This window comes from Scyliorhinus canicula, chromosome 9 (genome assembly GCF_902713615.1).
Source record: "Scyliorhinus canicula chromosome 9, sScyCan1.1, whole genome shotgun sequence".
Lineage (NCBI taxonomy): Eukaryota > Metazoa > Chordata > Chondrichthyes > Carcharhiniformes > Scyliorhinidae > Scyliorhinus > Scyliorhinus canicula.
The window spans coordinates 95637311-95651366 of record NC_052154.1 but is presented as its reverse complement, the minus strand read 5'-3'; the positions used below and the strand labels follow the sequence as shown (position 1 = coordinate 95651366).

Sequence of the window (14056 nt, the reverse complement as noted above, 5' to 3'; positions counted from 1 at the left end):
ACAATTAGAAGGACTTTGGTCACTCTGAATCCCCCCACGAACCTCGTGTTAAAATAAAGGACCTTTGGCGAAAACTCAAAGTGCTGGTATTTTTTCCTCAACAATTGGCGTAGTCGTTGCAGTTTCCCTAATTTAACGGGAGGTGAACCCCGAAACAAATCTCTAAACAGGACTCTCTAGGCTGAAAGGGAGGAGCCAAAGCGCGACCGCAGCTGAAAGGGGGGCTCGGCAGCCTTAATTACTGGCCAGTGACTCATGCCCGGATAGTTATCTTAATTAATAAATTACTGATAGCTGCATGAGAAGAACAAAGGTGCCTTAGAGACCGATAAAAAGAAAACCAAATTGAATAATTCAGCAAGCTTCGAGATTCGCAAAAGGACTGACGCCGGTGAGCGCTCCTTATAGTTTTTGTTATTTAATTGCCGCGGCTCTTGTTGTTACTTGTGTGTGCTTTAAAGTTTTTTCCAGAGGTCACGATGGGCAACAAACTTGGACGCCCCCTTACGGGTCACCCCGATGCCACGGTACAGACGTCCGGAATGATACGTAAAGTGGACTCTGCAAAGGAGAGGGATAAGGGAGAGAAAATGAGTAAGATAACGGAACAGAGAATAAAAACAATCGTTAGGCAACGGATGAAGGTAGGAGATCCCCTCGTTCCGCCGGGATCACCAGCTGATACTGTGATAAGAGAAACCGGGGAATTTCGTTATGCGGTAACATTTAGTAGCGATTTGTTTGCGTGGTCCCACGGGACTTGGCCGTACGGGGGTAGTTTAAAGATACCGCTGATTGAAACATGGGAAGCTTCAACAAGAGAAGGGAGTGGAGACCCTAATTGGGATTATAATTATATGCTGTGGTGCTTTAAGGCATGGAAGGAAGTGGCTAAGAGGCACCAGCCACCAAAGATCAAACATAAGAATAGCGAAGTGAGTAAAGATAACGTAAAGAATGAAAATGACAATAAAGAGAAAGACGGCAGCAGCAGGGTTATATCCTAAAGTTTTAACTGAGGCATCTGCGCCTTCAGAAGAATTTAACGACCTTTTACTGATGGCAGCTGCGATGCGAGCCTGGCAGCCGGCGGGAGGGTAGGCCCGGCTGCCGGTGGGACGGCAGGCCTGGCAGCCGGTGGGAGGGGAGGCCCGGCAGCCGGTGGGACGGCAGGCCCGGCAGCCGGTGGGAGGGTAGGCCCGGCAGCCGGTGGGAGGGCAGGCCAGGCAGCCGGTGGGACGGTAGGCCCGGCAGCCGGTGGGAGGGCAGGCCCAGCAGCCGGTGGGAGGGGAGGCCCGGCAGCCGGTGGGATGGCAGGCCCGGCAGCCGGTGGGAGGGTAGGCCTCGCAGCCGGTGGGAGGGCAGGCCCGGCAGCCGGTGGGAGGGCAGGCCCGGCAGCCGGTGGGAAGGCAGGCCCGGCAGCCGGTGGGAGGGTAGGCCCGGCAGCCGGTGGGAGGGCAGGCCCAGCAGCCGGTGGGAGGGCAGGCCCGGCAGCCGGTGGGAAGGCAGGCCCGGCAGCCGGTGGGAGGGTAGGCCCGGCAGCCGGAGGGACGGCAGGCCCGGCAGCTGGTGGGAGGGCAGGCCCGGCAGCCGGGGGGACGGCAGGCCCGGCAGCCGGCGGGAGGGTAGGCCCGGCTGCCGGTGGGACGGCAGGCCCGGCAGCCGTTGGGACGGCAGGCCCGGCAGCTGGTCAGAGGGCAGGCCCGGCAGCCGGTGGGAGGGCAGGCCCGGCAGCCGGTGGGATGGCAGGCCCGGCAGCCGGTAGAGGACGGCCCGGCAGCCGGTGATAGGGAGTAATGCACAGAGCAGTTTGCTGCATAATCAGCTTGATGCAGCCTCCACCCCTGCAGGAGAGGTAGAAACAGCGGCCGCTGGACCGTCCTCTAGTGGGAGTGTGCCTTTGCCTGACAGCACAGTGTCCGACAGACAGCTACGGTCAGCGGGACCTGTTACCCAGCACCGCAAGATAATGATAGGAGATCTACCTGTCTTAAAACCCTGGACCCCGGCAGAAGTCAGGACTATGGTTCATGAGGCTCCGGACCCAATAAAGAAACCTCTCGCATTCCACAACTGGTTACAGCAAATGTGTGTATAGCCCCCTCCCATGGGATGTTTTGCTGCTTTTAAAATAATCTTATGGTGCATCTTGGCCAGCTTTAAAAGACGGAATCGCGGTCCCACCTGGTATAAACGGGGACTGGGCTCACAATGATGATCATTTAAATGAAGGAAATGAGTCCCTTGAACACTGGTTAGCAAATAGAGGGAAAGAGGCGATCATACAAGGGGCCAAGAAGCAGAGTGACATAGGCGAGGTGACACGGTGTTTGCAGAAGAAGGGTGAGAGGCTGCCCGAATTTGTGGCCAGATTTAAGAACTGCTGGGAAGAAAATGGCGGTGTGGCATTGGAAGATAATGGACCTTTAGCGGTGCAGACATTGTTGAATTGCATGCTACCAGAGCATGTGCAAAGTTACAAATTGATTAATCTCACCTGGCAAACACAGCCATGGACGGCAGTGGTTACCTCCTTGATAAACATGGACCGGGAAGGACTGTTCATATCCCCCAAAGATCAAAAGCCTAAAATCGCAGGGCAGTTCTACCAGGGAAAAGGCCGGGGTCAGCAGGCCACCAGAGGGCAGAGAGGCAGGGGTAGAGGTAGAAGACAGTGGCGAGGGAGGGATAGATCCCACGATCAATGTAGAAGATGTGGGCAAAGGGACATTGGGCTCGTGATTGTAACTTTAACCCCCAGGAAGGAGGCGCCCCACTCGGAGACATGCCCCCTCCCCCATTTCCCTTTACGTACACTGATCCGAACCCTATCCAAAGCCAATAGGGGTGCCACGGAGAAAAGGTGATACAGGCGGCTATGATCAGATTGTCCAACTCAGTAAGAGGCGAACCTATGACAACGGTTAAAATAGGAAATCATTATGTGGACCTTCTGGTCGATACTGGTGCTACTATGTCGTCTGTGCCCCCCTCCGTGGAAATAACCCCCGGTGAGTCCTCTGTTGTCACTGTGGGAGTAGCCGGTATTCCCATAACTGAGCCAGTATCACGCCCGACTAACCTGGAAATTGACGATATCCCCCTGGTCGATACTATGGTTATTTCAAAAACTACACCCCTCCCTTTGCTTGGCAGGCAGACCCTCTGCAAATTGGGGGCAATAATTCATTGCACTAGGGAGGCCATGTTTATGGAACTGCCTCAGATACAAGCTCATCAGTTGATGAATTTAATAGCTTCTGACCAAGAGCCAGATCGCTCTGTGTCTGTGTTATATTGCTGGCAGCTGGACATTAACCCTTACAGCACCATCGTTAAACAACTGCAGGAAGCATTACAAAAGATTACTGACCCTTGGGCGCAGCTATTAAAACACCTGATAGGGACCAGCCGAGAGAGCATAGTGACCCACTGCACAGCTTGGTATGCTCGTGAGGACGAGCAGGCGTACAATTTACAAGCGCAATGTCACCTAGGGAAGCTGACAACTTTACATGTCACCCCATTTTTATTTTTCACTGCTGTGGGATTAGGAATGTTAGTACAGTTGACTGATAGTCAGAGGGACCTCTTTAGGATGGGTCAAACTTCAGAACCCCATTTAACATTGGCCGTAAGACATCCCGCAAAGGCAAAGCAAATGGGAGAATTAATGAAAAAGGCCAGAGGAAAAGAAGCACGACATCAGATTGATGTTGAAATAGACGGACACAGCTGCCTGATAGAATTTTATGGCAGACAGGAGGGCAGAGTGACCTGGAAGGAGGAACAATGGCCTGCTACATTTGAAAGACAACACACGCCCCGAAACAGCCGTCATTTACTCCCTTCAGTCCTTGCTCAGGTACCAGCAGATTTATGGGCACAGCATAAAAATCATGTTGGAAATGTACATTCTGCCCCAGCGCACAGGGTACAGTTACAGAAGAATGTTCCCTGCCATGCTTGAAACAATACTGGTTGGCACCGGACGCAGAAAAAGGGATAGAGGGAGTGATCAGTGCACTATTACAGCAAGGGGTGCTGAAGAGGACACAAAGCCCCTGTAACACCCCTATACTCCCTATTCCAAAAGTGGGAAGTTCCAATGAGTGGCGATTTGTGCAGGATCTCAGAACCATCAATAAAATTGTTATCCCTATTGCTCCATTGGTGCCGGACACAAATGTCATTTTGTCTTCTATACCACCAACAGCAGACACTTTCTCTGTCATAGATTTATGCTCAGCCTTTTTCTCCATACCACTGCACCTGGACAGCCAATATTTGTTTGCTTTTACATATCGAAATCAACAGTACAGAACATAAGAACCAGGAGTAGGCCATTTGGCCCCTCGAGCCTGCTCCACCATTCAATGAGATCATGGCTGATCTTTTGTGGACTCAGCTCCACTTTCCAGCCCGAACACCATAACCCTTAATCCCTTTTTTCTTCAAAAAAACTATCTATCTTTACCTTAAAAACATTTAATGAAGGAGCCTCAACTGCTTCACTGGGCAAGGAATTCCATAGATTCACAACCCTTTGGGTGAAGAAGTTCCTCCTAAACTCAGTCCTAAATCTCCTTCCCCTTATTTTGAGGCTATGTCCCCTAGTTCTGCTGTCACCCGCCAGTGGAAACAACCTGCCCGCATCTATCCTATCTATTCCCTTCATAATTTTAAATGTTTCAATAAGATCCCCCCTCATCCTTCTAAATTCCAACGAGTATAGTCCCAGTCTACTCAACCTCTCCTCGTAATCCAACCCCTTCAGCTCTGGGATTAACCTAGTGAATCTCCTCTGCACACCCTCCAGTGCCAGTACGTCCTTTCTCAAGTAAGGAGACCAAAACTGAACACAATACTCCAGGTGTGGCCGCACTAACACCTTATACAATTGCAGCATAACCTCCCTAGTCTTAAATTCCATCCCTCTAGCAATGAAGGACAAAATTCCATTTGCCTTATTAATCACCTGTTGCACCTATAAACCAACTTTCTGTGACTCATGCACTAGCACACCCAGGTCTCTGCACAGCAGCTTTAATATTTTATTGCTTAAATAATAATCCCGTTTGCTGTTATTCCTACCAAAATGGATAACCTCACATTTGTCAACATTTGGACGCGCCTTCCGCAGGGCTACACAGAAAGCCCAGTAGTATATGCTGCGGCGGTTAAGAATGACTTGGATGAGTGCCAGCTGTCGTCTGACTCAACGCTGTTGCAATACGCAGATGATTTATTATTGGCCTCAGGGGGGGGTCTAACTTGCCAGGGGGGGGGGTCTAACTTTTGTTATTGACACAACTGGCAAAAAGAGGGCATAGGGCCTCCATGGAGAACCTGCAATTCTGCCAGGAGGCAGTTCAGTATTTGGGATTTCAGCTTCAGCAAGGACAGAGGAGGCTTGGGCCTGAAAGAATACAGGTTGTAGCAAGGGTACCAACTCCATGCACGAAAAAGGAAATCCTCACTTTCCTTGGCATGGTGGGCTATTGCAGGCAGTGGATACCGGACTTTAGGGAGAAGGCCGCGGTACTGCGCAAGGCTACCCTACAAGATGCCCCTTCAGTTGTTACCTGGACCCCAGAGAGGGAGCAAGCATTTTGGAACTTGAAACAAGCCATGATTAGCTCCCCTGCCTTGGGACTTCCTAATTTCACCAGGCCCTTTACTCTTTATGTGAATGAAGCAGGGTGATTTGCAACAGGGGTCCTGGTGCAGGAGCATGGAGGAGGGAAACGACCCCTTGTCTACTACTCGGTCACCCTATATGCAGTGGTAAAGGGTATGCCAAGTTGTTTAAGGGCAGTAGCAGCCACGGCCGCCATAGTAGAAAAATCAGTACTCGACCACCCGTGTACAGTATTGGTTCCTCACTCTGTTTTGCTGCTGCTTAATTCATCCGCAATGCAGCATTTTTCGGCGGCCCGATGCACTTGGTACGAGGTAATTCTTCTCTCTAAGACTAACTTTACCTACAAGTGAGCGCCGGCTATCAACCCTGCTACACTCTTACCCGTGCCTTCGGAAGAAGAACATCTGTTTCATCATGACTGTATACAATGGGTTGAAGCCATCACATCTCCTCGTCCTGATTTACTGAGTCACCCACTTGAAAATCCAGACATCATTTTTTTACTGATGGGTCTGCAACCCGACCAAATGATACGACCCTCCTGGCCGGCTATGCAATAGTAACTCCATTCGAGATAGTGGAAGCCTTTGCTCTGCCTTAAGCCTGCCCAAGCGGCTGAATTATTCGCGCTTACATGTATTCTAGCCAAAAATAAGACAGTCAACAGTTACACTGATTCTCGATACGCTTTTGGCGTAGTACACGATTTTGGCCAGCTATGGAAAAGCAGGGGTTCATAACTTCCTCCGGCCAACCTATTAAGCATGCTAAATTGGTTTTAAATTTACTAGATGCTGTTCAGCTGCCCAGCAAAATAGCCGTATTAAAGTGCGAAGCGCAGACTACTGCAGACGATGAGGTCTTCAGTGGTAACAGATTTGCTGATAGAATAACAAAGGAAGTGGCTCACAAACAGCAGCCACAACTGCAAGCTGCTGCAGTTGAACTTCCGTCCATCATAACAGAACCACACTTAAAACAGGCACAGGAGCAAGCCTCCCCACAGGAGCATCGCTCTTGGCTAAAAGCCGGTTGCTCTCAAGACAGCATCAGATCTGGGTCCACCCCGATGGCCGCGCAGTATGCCCCAGGAGTCTGTTTTTGCCATTATGTCGCCTGGCCCATGGACAGGCTCATGTGGGCAAAGAAGGGATGACACACGCAATATGTCAACAATGGTATGCTCCTGGTATTACAGTAACTATTGAAAAAGTAGCCCGCACATGTATGATTTGTCAAAGAAATAATCGGGGCAAAACACCCGCTGTCTTTGATCACCTCCCACAACCCGAAATGCCTTCTGAAAATTTGCAGATAGATTTTGTACACATGCCAATGGTTAAGGGATTTAAATCCATGCTGGTGATAGTGGACATGTTTTCCCGGTGGGTGGAGGCTTTTCCCACCAAAAGAGATGATGCTAGAACAGTGGTAAATATTCTATTGAAAGAAATAATACCTAGGTTTGGGATACCGATGGGTATTAACAGTGACGGGGAACTAATTTCACTAGCAAATTGACCAAAGCTCTCGCAGAAGCCGTGGGATTTGACTGGAAATTGCATTTACCATATCAGCCACAATCCTCAGGGATGGTGGAACAAGTGAATGGAATAATTAAAAACGCAGTAACAAAAGTGTGTCAACATAATGGGCTGCTATGGGCAGATTCAATACCTGCAGTAATGTATGCCCTGAGAAAGCAGAAAAATCACAATACAGGCCTAACCCCGTATGAGATATTAATGGGATGTCCTATGACAACTGGAACTAGACCCCCAATGACCCCAGTGGCAGTAGCCTTAATTTGGGCAGATGAGGCATCACTAAAATATGCCCAGGCCATGTGCGAGACCGCTGGAAAATTACATGAAAGTACTGCCTTGCCTTTGTACACTGGGGAACAATTAGAAAGACTTTGGTCACTCTGAATCCCCCCACAAACTTCGTGTTAAAATAAAGGATCTTTGGCGAAAACTCGAAGTGCTGGTATTTTTTCCTCAACAGTGTAACAGGCTGGCTCTGTAGTAAGTAGATTAAAACCACTGTTCCTATCTCAAAGCACGTGTCTAGTGAATTGATGGTCTCATCAATATAATCTACTTAAGAAACAGGCAGGATCAATCATGGAATCAGCCCTCAAGCCTGAGCGACTGGAACTCGACCCACAGGATGCAGAGGCAAAAGAAATGTTTTCTCATTGGCTGCGGTGTTTTAAAGCCTACCTGGCGGAAGCAAGCACAGCCGAAACAACGGAGGAACAGAAACTGAGCCTACTGCACGTGAGGGTGAGCCACAGAATCTCTACTCAACTAAACTGTGTCGGTTCGTATACTGAAGCCCTAGCGCTACTCGACAAAATGTATGTGAGGCCTGTTAATGAGGTCTACGCGCAACACGTGTTTACTACTCACCGCCAGCGGCCTACGGAGTCGCTCGCAGAATTCCTGAGAGAGCTTAAAACTTTATCTAGTGACTGTAATTACCAGGCGGTTACTGCGGCAGAACATAGAGAACTTGCTGTACGCAATGCCTTTGTTGTGGGCCTTAGGTCAAATTACGTGCGCCAGCGACTGCTGGAAAGGGGGGCCCTAAATCTTGAAGCGACTGTTGAACTTGCTACCACTATGGAGGTCTCCTTCCGCAGCCTCACCTCGTTCCCCGCGGACCCCGTGACCCTGTCATGGGCCCCCGACCAGCGACTCCCCCAGGCCTGCGCCGCGCGGCCGCCCAGCCACAATGCTGCCCCAGCCTGCCACTTTTGCGGCCAGAATCAGCACTCGCGGCAGCACTGCCCGGCCTGCAACGCGACCTGCAGCAGCTGCGGGCGAAAAGGACACTATGCCAGAGTGTGTCTGGCGAACAAAGCCCCAGCCTCTAACCCTCCCACAACTCAAAGCACTCGTTCCCTGAATTCACAGGCCCGCAGGCCCCGAAATGCTGCAGCCTGTATGCCGACTCCGCCCCCAACCAACATGTGCGACTCATGGGGGCGGCCATCTTGGCAATCCTCCTCCATGCGGCCGGCCATGTGCGACTCATGGGGGAAGCCATCTTGGCAATCCTCCTCCATGCGGCCGGCCATGTGCGACTCATGGGGGCAGCCATCTTGGCAATCCTCCTCCATGCGGCCGGCCATGTGCAACTCATGGGGGAAGCCATCTTGGCAATCCTCCTCCATGCGGCCGGCCATGTGCGACTCATGGGGGCAGCCATCTTGGCAATCCTCCTCCATGCGGCCGGCCATGTGCGACTCATGGGGGAAGCCATCTTGGCAATCCTCCTCCATGCGGCCGGCCATGTGCGACTCATGGGGGCAGCCACCTTGGCAATCCTCCTCCATGCGGCCGGCCATGTGCAACTCATGGGGGAAGCCATCTTGGCAATCCTCCTCCATGCGGCCGGCCATGTGCGACTCATGGGGGCAGCAATCTTGGTAATCCTCCTCCATGCAGCCAGCCATGTGCGACTCATGGGGGCGGCCATCTTGGGATCCATCCCCTTCAAACTCTGAAACTCACCTCGACGACTACGAACTCAGAGTGCAGTCATCATGGGGCCACTCCAGCACAGCTGATCGAGCCACCGGCTACCCGCAACTCAGCGCTGTCACTCTGGACCAATCGCGCCCGAAGCATCTGCGAAACTCGATGGCGACGGTCCAAATTAATGGGTACAGCACGCCGTGCCTTTTCGACTCCGGGAGCACTGAGAGCTTCGTACACCCAGATCTGGTAAGACGCTGTTCGCTCCCCGTTTTCCCCGCGCGGCAAACTATCTCCCTTGCTTCGTGCTCCCACTCTGTCCAGATCCAAGGGCGCACCGCCGCGATGCTCACAATCCAAGGTGCTAGCTATGCCAAATTCCAGCTCTACGTCCTGCCCGAACTCTGCGCCCCACTCTTATTGGGCCTAGATTTTCAGTGTAACCTCAAGAGTCTCACCCTTAGTTTCGGCGGGCCCCTACCCCCACTCACTATCTGCAGCCTAGCCACGCTGCGAATCTCCCCCCCTCCTCTCTTTGCCAATCTCACCCAGGACTGTAAACCCGTAGCCACTCGTAGCAGGCGATACAGCCTGCAGGAGAGGGTATTTATTAGATCAGAGGTCCGAAGGCTTCTCAGTGAGGGGATCATAGAGGCCAGCAACAGCCCCTCGAGAGCTCAGGTGGTGGTCGTCAAGACCGGGGGAAAATTCCGCATGGTCGTAGACTATAGTCAGACCATTAATAGGTTTACGCTCCTCGACGCGTACCCCCTCCCCAGGATTGCAGACATGGTAAATCAGATCGCCCAGTATCAGCTCTTTTCCACGATGGATCTGAAGTCTGCATATCACCAGCTCCCAATCCGCCCGGAGGACCGCCACTACACGGCATTCGAGGCCGATGGCCGCCTCTTCCATTTCCTCCGGGTCCCCTTCGGCATCACTAATGGGGTTTTGGTGTTCCAACGAGCAATGGACCGAATGGTAGACCAGTACGGGCTGCGGGCCACGTTTCCGTATCTGGACAATGTTACCATCTGCGGCTATGACCAGCAGGACCATGACGCCAACCTCTACCTTTTTCTCCAGACGGCTCAGAAACTAAACCTCACCTATAACAAGGAGAAATGCGTTTTCCGCACGACCAAACTAGCCATCCTCGGCTATATCGTGGAAAATGGAGTCCTGGGTCCTGACCCGGACCTCTTAGAACTCCCCGTCCCCCATTGCCCCAAGGCCCTCAAACGGTGCTTGGGATTCTTTTCGTATTACGCCTAGTGGGTCCCTCAATATGCGGACAAAGCCCGCCCACTCTTTAAGGCCAGACTATTCCCCCTGTCAGCTGAGGCGCGCCAGGCCTTCAACTGCATCAAGGAGGACATCACCAAAACGGCCATGTGGGCGGTGGATGAATCCACCCCCTTTCAGGTAGAGAGCGACGCCTCAGAGGTCGCTCTTGTAGCCACTTTAAATCAGGCAGGGAGACCAGTCGCATTCTTCTCCCGTACCCTCTCCGCTTCGGAACTCCGACACTCGGCAGTCGAAAAAGAAGCACAAGCCATTGTGGAGGCTATTCGTCACTGGAGGCACTACCTCGCAGGTAGGAGGTTCACCCTCATCACCGACCAAAGATCGGTTGCCTTCATGTTTGACAACTCGCAAAGGGGCAAAATTAAAAATGATAAAATTCTGCAGTGGAGGATCGAACTCTCCACCTGTAGCTATGATATTAAGTATCGACCGGGGAAGCTTAACGATCCCCCAGATGCCATATCCCGCGGGATGCGCGCCAGCGTGCAGAACGACCGCCTGAAAGTCATCCACAATGACCTCTGTCACCCGGGGGTCACCCGGCTCGCCCACTACATCAAAGCCCGAAATCTGCCTTTCTCCACTGAGGAGGTAAAAGCTGTCACCAAGGACTGCCCGATCTGCGTGGAGTGCAAACCACACTTCTATAGACCAGACAGGGCCCACTTGGTCAAGGCTTCTAGGCCCTTTGAATGCCTTTGCGATCGATTTCAAAGGGCCGCTCCCCTCAACTAACAGGAACATTTACTTCCTAAACGTCATAGATGAGTTCTCCCACTTCCCTTTGCTATCCCGTGCCCCGATATGACCTCACACACAGTCATTAGGGCCCTGCATAGTATCTTCACCCTGTTTGGTTTCCCCAGCTACGTACACAGCGACCGGGGTTCGTTCTTTATGAGCGACGAGCTGTGTCAGTAACTGCTCGACAAGGGCATCGCCTCGAGCAGGACTACCAGCTACAACCCCAGGGGGAACGGGCAGGTGGAGAGGGAGAATGAGACGGTCTGGAAGACCGTCCTACTGACCCTCCGGTCCAGGAATCTCCCGACCTCCCACTGGCAGGATGTCCTCCCATAAGCACTCCACGCTATTAGGTCACTCTGATGCACCGCGACCAACCAGACCCCTCACGAGAGGCTCTTTATCTTTTCCAGGGGCACTACCACAGGGGTCTCATTCCTGGCATGGCTGAAGACATCGGGCCCTGTACTCCTGAGGAAGCACGTCAGGGCGCACAAAACTGACCCCCTTGTAGAGAAGGTGTGCCTGCTTCACTCAAACCCCCAGTACGCCTTCGTAGAGTTCCCTGACGGCCGTCAGGACACCGTATCCCTCCGGGACCTAGCACCCGCTGGATCCAGCAGCCCCACTATCACTGCAGAGCAACCCCTCACTCTACACCCAGCCGCCCCCTCGCGCTCCTGAGCCCACTAGCTCGCTACATTTGTTTCGCACACCCGCACCGGCTAACCCCCAGCACCCCCAGTCCCCAGTCGAACCAGACGGGTATGGAGCTCGGACACAATCGCCCCCGGAGTCCGCCATCGTACCCCAACCCACAACACCCATCCAGCCACCACAAGAGGCTGCAACCCCTGTGCTCCGCAGATCGCAGCGGACGACTCGACCACCGGACAGACTCAATTTATGAACCACCGCTCCCGCCGGACTTGATTTTTTTGTAGGGGGTGAAGGTGGTGAATGTAACTCTGTAATTCACACTGTGATATATATATGAGACTGTACGATTGTAAGCGCAGTTGCGTTGCCCGAACACTAGGGGGAGTAGCTCTGGGAATGCTTAGGGGTTTGTACAGGGCTCCACCCTTGACTCCGCCCACGGCTCCTCCCCCTGTATAAATATCGATGCCCAGAGCCAGCTGACCAGTTCATCAAGAGTTCAACGTGTAACAGTCTGGCTCTGTAGTAACTAGATTAAAACCACTGTTCATATCTCAAAGCACATGTCTAGTGAATTGATGGTCTCATCAGTACGTGACCTTTTTCCTGACGGAAGAAGGTGGAAGAAAGTATGTCTGGGGTGCGTTGGAGTCTCTGTCCAGTATCCAAGCCATGGTTGGGGTCTGGTCCAGAATGGTAAAAAAATATTTGGGGGCTCGTCCGGGATTTAAAAGTATAATTCCTTGTTTGGCTTTGGATTATTGAATACAAAGACAGCAAGTGTGTGTGGAACGGATGCTTTCTTTCTGGTGATAAAGGGAGTGACTGGAGATGGCTCTTTCAGTGGCATAATCTTTCCAGTGTGTGATGTGGAGATGCCGGAGTTGGACTGGGGTGAGCACAGTAAGAAGTCTTACAACACCAGGTTAAAGTCCAACAGGTTTGTTTCAAACACGAGCTTTCGGAGCACTGCTCCTTCCTCAGGTGAATGAGGGTGTGGAAGAGGTTACTTGGGCTGGTTTATAGAGGGTGACTAAAACATAACATTTGGGTTTGGTGGACAAGCTTCAGTTAACGTTGTCTGAAGGGCTAACGAAGGTGGAGATAGTTCAGCATTTACATTTGCCGTAGAAACAGCCAAATTCATTTGAAATGGCTGCAATTCAATTATAAATGAAACATTTTGAAATTCAGAGACAGGAGAAGCAGAAAGTAGAACTCAATGTATCCTAGCCACTGTTGGGCTCATTTGAATGGTAGTCCCTCCAGCTCTGTCCCTTTCCCCTCTGGTTTCATCCGGAAGATTTCACTTTTGCTCAGGTTGGGTTTGTAACCCGAGAAGGCTCCAAACTCTTTCAAGAACTTCATGATCCCCTCCATCATGCTTTGGGGGGTTCAGGAGGTAGAGGAGCAGGTCATCTGCAGGTCATGTGAATCCACTCCGAATCCCCCTCCAGTTTTTTGCCGCCCTGAGTACGATCGCCAGTGGTCTGATTGCCAGGGCAAATAGAAGCGGGGACAGCGGGCATCCCTGCCTTGTGCCTCTGTGCAGCTGGACGTATTTAGAGCTGGTGGTGTTGGTGGGTATGGTCGCCATGTAGAGAAGTTTCACTCATGCGGTGAATGCTACTCCAAGCCCAAACCACTCCAGTATCTCTATGAGGTACTTCCACTCAACTCTGTCAAAGGCCTTTTCAGCGTCCAGGGAGATGATCACCTTTGGTGTTCTCTCTCCGGATGGGGTTATTATCACGTTCAGCAGGCGCCTGATGTTCACGGTTAGCTGCCTGCCTTTAACAATGCCCGTCTGGTCCTTTGCAACCACCTCTGGTACATAGTTGTCCAGGCACCTGGCTAGCATTTTGGCCGGTATTTTCTTGTCTACATTGAGCAGCGAGCTGGGTCTGTAGGACTTCCATTCTGTTGAATCCTTGTCTTTCTTGGGTATCAGCAAGAATGAGGCCAGTGTTAGCGTTGGTGGCAGGGTGCCCCTCACCAGCAAGTCTCTGAACATCTCCCACAGGTGCGGGGTCAGTGCCGTTGCAAATTTTTTATAGAAGTCCTCTGAGAATCTATCTGGTCCCGGGGCCTTCCCCGCCGGCATGGAGTTAGTGCTCTCCAGGACCTCCCTAGTTCTAGAGGTGTTTCCAGACCCCTTTTTTTATCCTGTCCCACGGCTGTCATGTCCAATCCATCGAGGAACTGTTTCATC

General features: G+C 52.0%; 1 protein-coding gene across 1 annotated transcript in view; it reads left to right on the top strand.

Annotated features, from left to right (window-relative positions):
• The first annotated feature begins 527 nt into the window (after nucleotides 1-527).
• Nucleotides 528-14056, top strand: part of LOC119971552 — a 75057-nt gene continuing 61528 nt past the window's right edge. The window contains exon 1 of the mRNA XM_038807228.1: nucleotides 528-644. The gene's annotated coding sequence lies outside the window, so the exon portion shown is untranslated. The remainder of the gene's footprint in view (nucleotides 645-14056) is intronic.